Source organism: Rhinopithecus bieti, unplaced genomic scaffold (assembly GCF_001698545.2).
Source record: "Rhinopithecus bieti isolate Rb0 unplaced genomic scaffold, ASM169854v2 scaffold_41709, whole genome shotgun sequence".
Lineage (NCBI taxonomy): Eukaryota > Metazoa > Chordata > Mammalia > Primates > Cercopithecidae > Rhinopithecus > Rhinopithecus bieti.
The window spans coordinates 1,248,029-1,258,040 of NW_016817151.1; positions in this window are offsets into that span (position 1 = coordinate 1,248,029).

Genomic DNA, 10,012 nt, shown 5'->3' on the forward strand with positions numbered 1-10,012 from the left:
AAATAGTAGGCCCTTGATAAAGGGTTTGGAAAGGGTGGTTAGCTAGATAAGTAGGGGAGTTCTGCTGGCAGATTGTTGGATATGGAAGAATGGAATGTGTTTTGCTGAGCAGCCAAGGATATGCTAAATCACTTAATTTTGAAACTGTAAAAAAGAGCATATTCCTAATCCATTCCTAGGGTTCAAAACTCAAATGACATTTATCTGTGTACCTGAAACCTAAATGGTGATTATGGACTATCATTTTCTTTCTTATTAAACTGGTAAGTTTATTTTAAAAGAAACTCTGACTTTTCCTGTTAATGGAGGCAACATGTACTTCATTAGCCTAGAGCAGGCATTGACAGCCCACAGTAGAACGGTGAAGGCAGCAGGAGATGAACACCAGGGCTTCATGTTACCATTCTAGCCATCAAACAAAATGCCAGTAGGCTGTTAGTACTTCTTTTCCCTCCTCCAGGTTCCATCTTCTCACATGACATCTCCATTCTCTTGGTACATGCACATTGCCTTCCTGGTGATTCAAATTATTCAGAGTACAACCCTGTCCCTCCCGCCCCCAAAATTCTCAGTTCCATATGTCCCATTGCACATTTTTGAATAAATTTACCCCTCTCAAGACCTACCCATTTAAAAATATCGCTTCTCTTTCTACTCCTCTTCAATCCATTTTCTTTCTTACTTGCAAGTCCAAGCAAAATTTGTGTCGCTTTAGAGGAACTGATTGCAGCCTGGTGTCAGGAGAAAAATAGTCATATGTGTCAACTTGGCTGGGCTACAGCACCTAATTATTTAATCTAAGTCTAATCTAGGTGTTACCGGGAAGCTATTTTATAGATGTGGTCAACATTTACGATTAGTTGATGTTAGGTAGAGGAGATTACTGTAGATAATATGGGCAGGCCCTATCTAATCAGTTGAAAGTCCTTAGGATTAAAAATTGAGATTACCTAGAAAAGGAGGAAATTCTGCCTCCGGACCACAACATCAACTCCTGCTCAAAGGATGATGCTGTCTATCCCCCCTACCTGTTTAAACTGACTTTCACTTGGAATAAAATTTGTATAATTAGAATTAGTGGCACCTACTGATGGAGTAATATTAGATCTGGCCTAGAGCTGAATGTGCCAGAAGCCATTAGCTATCTCTTAAATGTAGAAGGAAACTTTTCCAGTCAAAACCAAAAAATGTTGAACCTTAGCACTGGGGATGTGAAACAGATCTCAGCCATCGTTCAGACCAGGCTTCTTATTTCAAAGATAATGAAATAGAGGCCCAGCAAAAATTAAGTGTGTTGTGCAAAACCACAGTCACTGGAATTATAATATCCTTTTATATTTGTTTTTGTTTCACTTGAAAATATTTTAATATTTTCTTTACTGCTAAGTATTTTGCTAAAGCATGTTGTTTTGGCCTGGACAATATTCCATCATTTGGTCTTTCCAGAATACTTTTATTAAATATCTGTTTAGTGCATTTAAGTTATATTCATGTTTTCACTTCTGTAAATACTGGGATAAATATCTTTATACATAAGTCTTTGTACACATTTATCATTCCTGAAGATAAGTTTAAAGAAAAGAAATTTCTAGGTCAAACAGTGTGCACATTATGAAGGCTTTAGTCCCAGTTGCCAAATTGTCCTCCAGAGAGGTTTTACTAGTTTCTAATACTTAGTGATGGATGGGAACCTGTTTCCCTCTCCTTTGAATATTTTCATTAAAAAACAAACAAATGGCCAGGCACGGTGACTCACACCTGTAATCCCAGCACCTTGGGAGGCTGAGGTGGGTGGATCACCTGAGGTCAGGAGTTTGAGACCAGACTGGCCAACGTGACAAAACCTCATCTGTACTAAAAATACAAAAATTAGTTAGGCATGGTGGTGGCTGCCTGTAATCCCAGCTACTCCAGGAGGCTGAGGCAGGAGAATCACTTGAACTCAGGGGACGGAGGTTACAGGGAGCTGAGATTGTACCATTGCACTCCAGCCTGGGCAGCAAGAGTGAAACTCCATCTCAAAAAAACAAACAAACAAAACAAAACAAAATAAAACAAAAAAAATGATGGAAATGGAGTCCTGTTTTAATTCCCCTTATTTATTAGCAAGGTTGCACGTTTTTTTCCCCTAGATTTGATGTAAATTGTATTTTTATGCTGTTTTCATTGTCATTTACCACTTTTTTTTTTTTTTTTTTTTTTAGATGGAGTCTTGCTCTGCGGCCCAGGCTGGAGTGCAGTGGCCGGCTCTCAGCTCACTGCAAGCTCCGCCTCCCGGGTTCACGGCATTCTCCTGTCTCAGCCTCCCGAGTAGCTGGGATTACAGGCGCCCGCCTCGTCGCCCGGCTAGTTTTTTGTATTTTTTAGTAGAGACGGGGTTTCACCGTATTAGCCAGGATGGTCTCGATCTCCTGACCTCATGATCCGCCCGTCTCGGCCTCCCAAAGTGCTGGGATTACAGGCTTGAGCCACCGCGCCCGGCCCATTTACCACTTTTTAATTGAAGTTTATATGCTACTGATTTGTAGAATGTCTTAAAAAATAAAATAGAATCCACAAAACCATTCCTCAACTAATGATGGCTGTTGTTATTATTCATATTGTTGTTTGTTTTGTTGTAGTTGTTGATATTATTGCACCTCTGCTAGGTACTTACTCCTATTTAACAAGAAACTACAAAGAGATCACAGCCTGGGGTCCAATAGCCTATGCTAGGGTCTAATAGCCTATGCTAGGGTCTAATAGCCTATGCTAGGTTGATCAGAGGGTAAAATATATCTATATTTCTTTGGGAAAAATGCACCAAAGCATATCCCAATTATGCTGTTGATTTTAAAATCTTTCATCTGCATCTTTTAGCCAGGCTCTATTCTCCCTGGAATAAAGTAAAATGTGGTTTATGCTTCAGGCAAATGTATAATGGCATGCAAACCACTCCACCTCTTTCATTTCCTCTCTAACTAGGCACTGGGATTCTTTCTTTTTTGGAAATTTATGGGAATTGACCTCAGAGAATACATAAATTGCAAAGTGCTTCCTTTTTTATATAGCATTTTACATTATTCCTATTTTTTCCCCTCTAGAAAGTGTGAAATTGCATATCTTAAAATGGAATCTGTGTAGCAGTTTTTTATATTTTTAAATATTTAGCAGTACACAGTGTTTACTTTCTATGTTTCATTCTTGAATATTATGTTTTATAGAAGACTATCAAGGAGTTTTCTTTTTCATTTTTATAGTAGGCTTCAAACTCCTGTAGGCCTGTGTTCATTCATTTGCTTTCTGCTGTGTTTGAACTCCTCTCCTAGGGTAGAAGTAATATTTATGGTTGGTCACCACATTATGCAGTCCTTGGTAAGGAAGGATGAGAGAAGGCTCAAGAATATTTGGAAGAGTCTTTTATGACAATTGAATAATATAAATTAGACAATTTTGCATGGTGGCCATAAAAATCTTTACCTCCATACATGAGTTAATATATGTAACTTGCTTAGCATGATTCCTGACACATAGCAGATATATATCAAATACGTTATTTCCCTTCTGTTCATCAATCAGGGAACAAGACCAATAGGACTTTATATGTGCACACAAATACATGAGAGATTTATTTTAAGCAACGTGGAGTTGGCTCCAGTGAATGTGGAGGGAGGTGTTTGAAATTTGTAGGCCAACCAGCTACAAATTCAGATGAGTTGATGTCGCAGTCTTGAGTCTGAAATCCATACAGTGGGCTTAGATTGGAAAGTCAGGTAGGATTTCTATGTTTCGGTCTTGAGGTAGAATTCCTTTTACTTTAGGAAACCTTGATTTTTGCTCTCAAGGCCTTCAATGGATTATACGAAGCACCTCTATCTTATAAAACGTAATCTCCTTTACCTAAAGTCAACTGACTGTGGATGTTAATCACATCAACAAAATACCTTCATAGCAACATCCAGGCTAATGTTGGGCCAAACAAGTGAGCACCATAGCTTGAACAAGTTGGCACATAAAGTTAACCATCACGCCTTTATTTTAACTCCTCTTTTCCCACATGTAAAGGGGAGTAGGGATCTATCAAGAAACCAGAGGTCTTTTATTACTTCAATTTCAAGATCTCAGTTTTATGAACTCACTGAATTCCTTTAATGAACCTAAACAGCAAGATGTCTTGAGAACAAGATACAGTGCAGTTCTGAATAAGAGAAAGAAAAAGAGGGTTTGTGCTGATTTTGGAAGTAAGGTTAGAAGAAGGAGAGGTGAGAGTACCCCAAAGATGATGCAACTATCTTCCTGGTTTGATCAGCTTCTGCCAATTCTCCATGACTTTTACAGTAGTACTGAGAGTTGTGGGTTGGAGAGAAAACATAGAAAGGATAGGCTCCCTCAATGCACAATATTAGGGAACTTCCCTGCCACAAAACAGGGGTGTCATGGGCTGAGTGAGGCAAGGCCTGTTGTGATTCTCTGCAAGCATCCTAGATAAGTCCAAAGAAATTCCCAGATCCTTCTTCAGTATAGAAGTAGAGACACAGACCAGAGTCCTCTTCGAGTCCAGGTTGAGAATGGGCATTGAAGAAACAATTTCCAGGAACAGAAAGAAAATGAGCTTGAATGAAACAAGAGTTCATCATATGTTGGTGGTAAAGTTGCTTAACCTTTCAGCTGAGCTAAGTATTTAGACATGTAGGTGGATAATATTATCAACCCCCGACCTATTTAATAGGGCAAATGAGTTAAAACTACAAGATTTTAAATTCACATCAGCAAATTCAAAGCACAGCACTATAATTAGAAACTCACAATTACCCGTAGAATATCCTTGTGGGCAAAATTAACGCATACTGAAAATTATTAGAAGTTATTTTAATCTCAGGTATAGCCTGGTTCAGACGAGTTGATTCCTTTATTCTGAGCATGACGGATTACCTACATATAAGGTAGACTTCCTTTAGAGATGGAATTTTCTGCTATTTTAGAAACTTGGTGGTAATCTTTCTTAGGCCATCGTCAACAACTTAAATCAGAAAATTTAAATCGGTGACTTGAGGAGGTCTCCAAGGTGAAATTTGTTAATAGTGAATATGAAAGGCTGCTCTTCTAGAGAACTGACTTGGCTACTGACTTTAGTAGATCACATCATTTTAATGTATATTTTTGTAAGGCCTGTTAAGGTATTACGAACATATATTTTATGTGTCAGGTTAACTATTTTAAGTCAGATAAGCAGAAACATATTCAATGGCTGACTTTCAAGGATTCTCTCAGGATTTGCATTGGGGTAGGCAATATATGTGCAAATACACTTGATTCACTGACTTTTGAAATATTTCTTTTCAATACTTATTCATTTTGAGCAAGACAGAACAAATGCACAGTAATCCCCTTCTTTTTAATAGAGATTTTTTTTTTCAGGCCAAGAATCTTGAACCTCCAATAAAATTGGTATAAATGACTTAAACAATGGTATAAATGACTTAAATGTTTCCTGGATTATTTACATAAAAGGCAATGATACATTATGGTAATAATGGGGGCAATACATTTTGGAGGCTGGAAATTCAGCTACATAAGTCATCTCTGGAAGACTGAGCACCAGGTCTTTGCATTGTTAGGCTGGTGTTTGTTTAATGTGATTTTTCAGAAAAAGTTATCAGAAAAGCTTTCCCTGTAAGCAGCCATATGACCTCCAGGAAGTAGTTAAGAGAAATGTAATGGCACTATTTGATATAGTATAGGTTATATCTTTGGAAGGGATCCAATTTTTTCCAGTCTTTATTCACTAGGGAGTAAAATTATTGCCTCATAAAACAAGAGAAATGTCCAGTTATTTCTTAAGTAGAAACCTATTAACTTTACCACTGTCACCAGTTCCTTCCACAACATTAAAATCTTTTCAGCCTTGTGGCAGGGAGGATGTTACGTACCCAGGTTTAGTGATCCAAGGACAATTATTTTGAAAAACATGTATTTCCTTGAAAGACCCAATTTTGAAAGAACTAATTCTTAGAATGATGTTCCAATGAATCACTGGATTCGTAACAGCATTTTTCTCAAAAACCTTTTGCCTATGTCAAAACTATCAGCCAGGGCATAAAAAAGTAGAGTTTTAATGGTAAAGAAAATTTATGATTGAAAAAGAGAGCTTGATTATTGAAATGCATTACAATGTTTCACCATAAAACCATTCAATTAAAGTTTAATTTATTTGGAAAATCTGGATAGACACCTCCAATTTCTATCAGAATACTGCCATTGTACAGAATATTCCTTTAGGTTATACTGAGAGTTATAGTCCCCTTTCCACTTGAGAGGCAAATAAAAATGCTTTACTTACCTACAATGTCTGGATGAGAATGAATTAAATTCATCTGAGAAGATGTGATGGTTCCTACAGAAGAGGAGACAGAAGGTCATTTAGACTTTGCTCCATTCTGCTTTGGTTATATATTGTAAAGAACTGGACAAGAACTAAGATCAGACTTAACCAAGGATGATGTTTGTCTCTCACACACATGATCTAGTTGCCCTGGCTCTTAGGTTAGGCCTCTTAATAGCCAAGCCCTTTGCATCCACTTTTAATTGTTCATTAGCTGAAAATCTTACATCCAGCCAAGTTGGGTCTGGAATTTGTGCAAACATATCTGAGCTATTCTTGGCCAAGATGTGTAGCTAGAATTTGGTTAGACTGCAAGCCATCATATCTTGGCTGACTTTTTCCAAGAGTACCCCTTGAGACCAGGACTTTAGTGATTCTCAGAGGACAAGTGAGGTGATGAAGAAAATGAGACAGGAAAGGGAGAAAGGCCACTAAGTGTATTTTGAATAGTAAATTACCTCTTTGGGAAACTAGGGACTCAAGTACACTGAGCCCCCTTTAACAAATCAAGAGGATTAGTGAGAATGCTCTACCAGAAGGACAGGGATTATTTGTCAGTGGTGGAAGGTTGCCCTCAAAGATGGTAACTGCCCCATAGTGCATAGTACCAAGTTGCACCTGTGCCCTGCTAACCAAGTTTCTATAGGGCTAGAGAAAAGCCTTAAGCAGGAAATGGAGAGACACAGGATCTTGGGCTAGAAAACTATGTGCTGAGACTGCAGGTGAACTCAGAGGTGAGCTGAGAAACTATGAAGATGGACATCAAAAATATCTGCTACAAACAATAAACTCAGAAATAATGGTGCCTTCAAGAGTAGAGGGCTACTTCTTTCACATTTAAGATAAATCAGGAGGAAGACAGTCCAGACTAATTTTGTCATCTTTACAATCTTCAGATCCCCAAACTCTTCCCAGCCCGCCATTTTGCTATCTTTATGGTGGGTTCAACTTCAAAATGTAAAATGGCTGCCATCATATGTTAATGATACCTATATCCAAGGTGGTAGAACTTAGGAAGGGGCACAAAAGGCCTGTCCTTCTCATTTAAGGAGATATTCTGGAAATAGAATGTAATATTTCTGCTTATATCACATCAGTTAGAATTCAGTGACAGGGTCACATTTTGCTATCAAACACATTGAGAAATACAACCTTGACTGCTGGTGGCCATGTGTCTAACTGAAAAGGTGGTTCTGTTACTATGAATGATAGGGAGAATGGGATATTGGCACCTAACCATCTTCGCATTGTAGGGTCTTCATCAACCAGAGTTACTGTGGCTGTATAAATGGAAGAAAGAAAGGGTAAGAATAAGTAAGAGTAGTAATATTAATACACTGACTACTTGAGGATTCTGAAATTACTGAATCATGTTCCTCTTTGAAGGCTGACCAACTTCACAAAATTTAAGATAATGACCTTGTTTACAAAAGTGATCATGGATTATTTCCTTTAAATAAATGAATTAGTTTAACTGTATTCTGCCTAGTTATTTGGATAATAAATGCAGAGTTATAATAATGTCAACAGCAGTAATGATTATATTAGTCTGCTAGGGCTGCCATATCAAAATACCACAGACTAGGTGGATTACAGAGAAGAATGTTATTTCTTGCAGTTCTGGAGGCTGGAATTCCAAGATCAAATGTTAGCAGGTTTGGTTTCTCTTTTGCTTGCAGACAGCCACATTCTTGCTGTGTCTTCACGTGATCTTTCCCTGTATGAGCATACCCCTGGGGGTCTCTTTCTCTTCTCATGAAGATCCCAGTCTTATTGGATTAGGGGCCCATCCTTATAACCACATTTAACCTTAATCACATCTTTGAAGACCCATTCTCTAAATACAGTCACATTGGGGGTCAAGATTTTAACACATACATTTGATGTGGGGACACAATTCGGTGCATAACAGTGATAATAAATACCAATTTAGTGCTTCTTATGTGTTGGTCCTGATGCCAAATGTTTTAAATATATTAATCAATTTAACCTATATAGTAGGACTAACTAAGAAATTGGATTCCTCATTTTACAAAGAAGGAAACAATTCGAGGGAAACTGACACATATCCAAATTTGTAAAGAACAAGTGAGGGCAGCAGACGTTCACCGGAGCCTGGGTTCTTAAACCACTGTATGATAGTGCTTGTGAGATGATGCAGAGGACACAGAGTTCCCTGCATGAGAGATGGAGAAGTGCTATAGGTGGTCCCAGATGGAGAAAGAACTATTGGTTGTAGGTGATGTTGGAGGAGGATGCTTTGAAACAGCTCTTCAAAAACAGAATCTTCATCTTCCCTGAACAAACAGATGTATATCCAAGAATGGCAAGTAGAGGCTAAAATAGCACTTCATAACTGGTAGTGGCTGAAGGATGTGGCCTCAGGTCAGTTAGTCAAATGTATTAGCTAGTGGAATTAGGCAGACTCAGATACTCAATGGCCCCCATGCATAGGCCCAAGCGAGCCTCCCAACTTCTACAGGATGGAGTCTCTGGAACAGCTGTGGAAAGTCAGCTCCCTCTCAGTTTTAAGGTCCCAAGAAGAATATTGGTGGAACCAAGCTGAACAAACTTACTACTTTTTCCCAGAGGTAACTATCAGGTCTGTCCATCTCGTTAGTTGGAAGAAAGAGTAAAAGGAGCATACAGCTTATGAAAAGTCTCTTTCCCCAGAAACCAGAAAAAGGTAATTCTGGATAACAGGATTTAACGGAAGTTTCTTCGAGCTTGTCTGGGTAGTTTGGAAGTTTTTCAGCATTATAAATTGGCATCCACTATGAGGCTGAGACAATGGGAAAGAAGATCTTTTTTTCTCATTATTTGTGAAATTTTTAAAATGGAATTAATTTTGTATTGGTTGGGAGCAATACAAATCTTTCAAATAATGTTAAGAGGCAACCAGACTTGGGATTGTGTGTAGCAGCTACGGTTTGGGAATAAATGGATGCTTTGGTAATAGTAATACATTCGAGCCATTACTCTGTGAATAATAGAAAATAACAATATGTAAATTCCCCACAAAAATTCAGGAAATTTCTCTCTAAATAATGGCTCTGCTTTCAGGAAGAAAACAGTAGATCCAAACAAAGGAATCAGAGCCAATAGAAGAGAATAGAATTTTAATCATTTTACTTGGTATGTTCAGCCTGCGATGAACATTCATTAACAACTGATCAATAAGCTATTTTTTCTATCTCTTAAGTCAGAGTTGACACATAAAAATGAAGAAAAGTAAACATTTTCTAACTCTCCAGAAAAATAAAGCCCACTGCCAGCAAATTTAGCCACATTAAAAAATAATACGTTTTGGCAGATGGTTTCATGCACGTTTATTTAAGAATTCCTCCCTATCTCCTAATATTTGAGGTCTACAAAGGTAAACCAGAAAGGAGACTTGAGAACTTATGCAGAAAAATGAAATAAAAAAACTTCCCTAAAAATTGTTAACGTAAGGTAAAATTACATTGTTGGCATGGTCCTAGACAGTGGACTGATTGAGGATTCACTTCATGGATATAGAGTTGGCTCTGGTTTCTCCTTAAGAATATAATGCCTACATTTTCATGCTTGTGGATGCATAAAAGTAGAGTTTTTAATTTGTTGTGCATCAAACTGTGTTTTTCAGTTTTCCTTTTTATTTTTCTTTTTTTT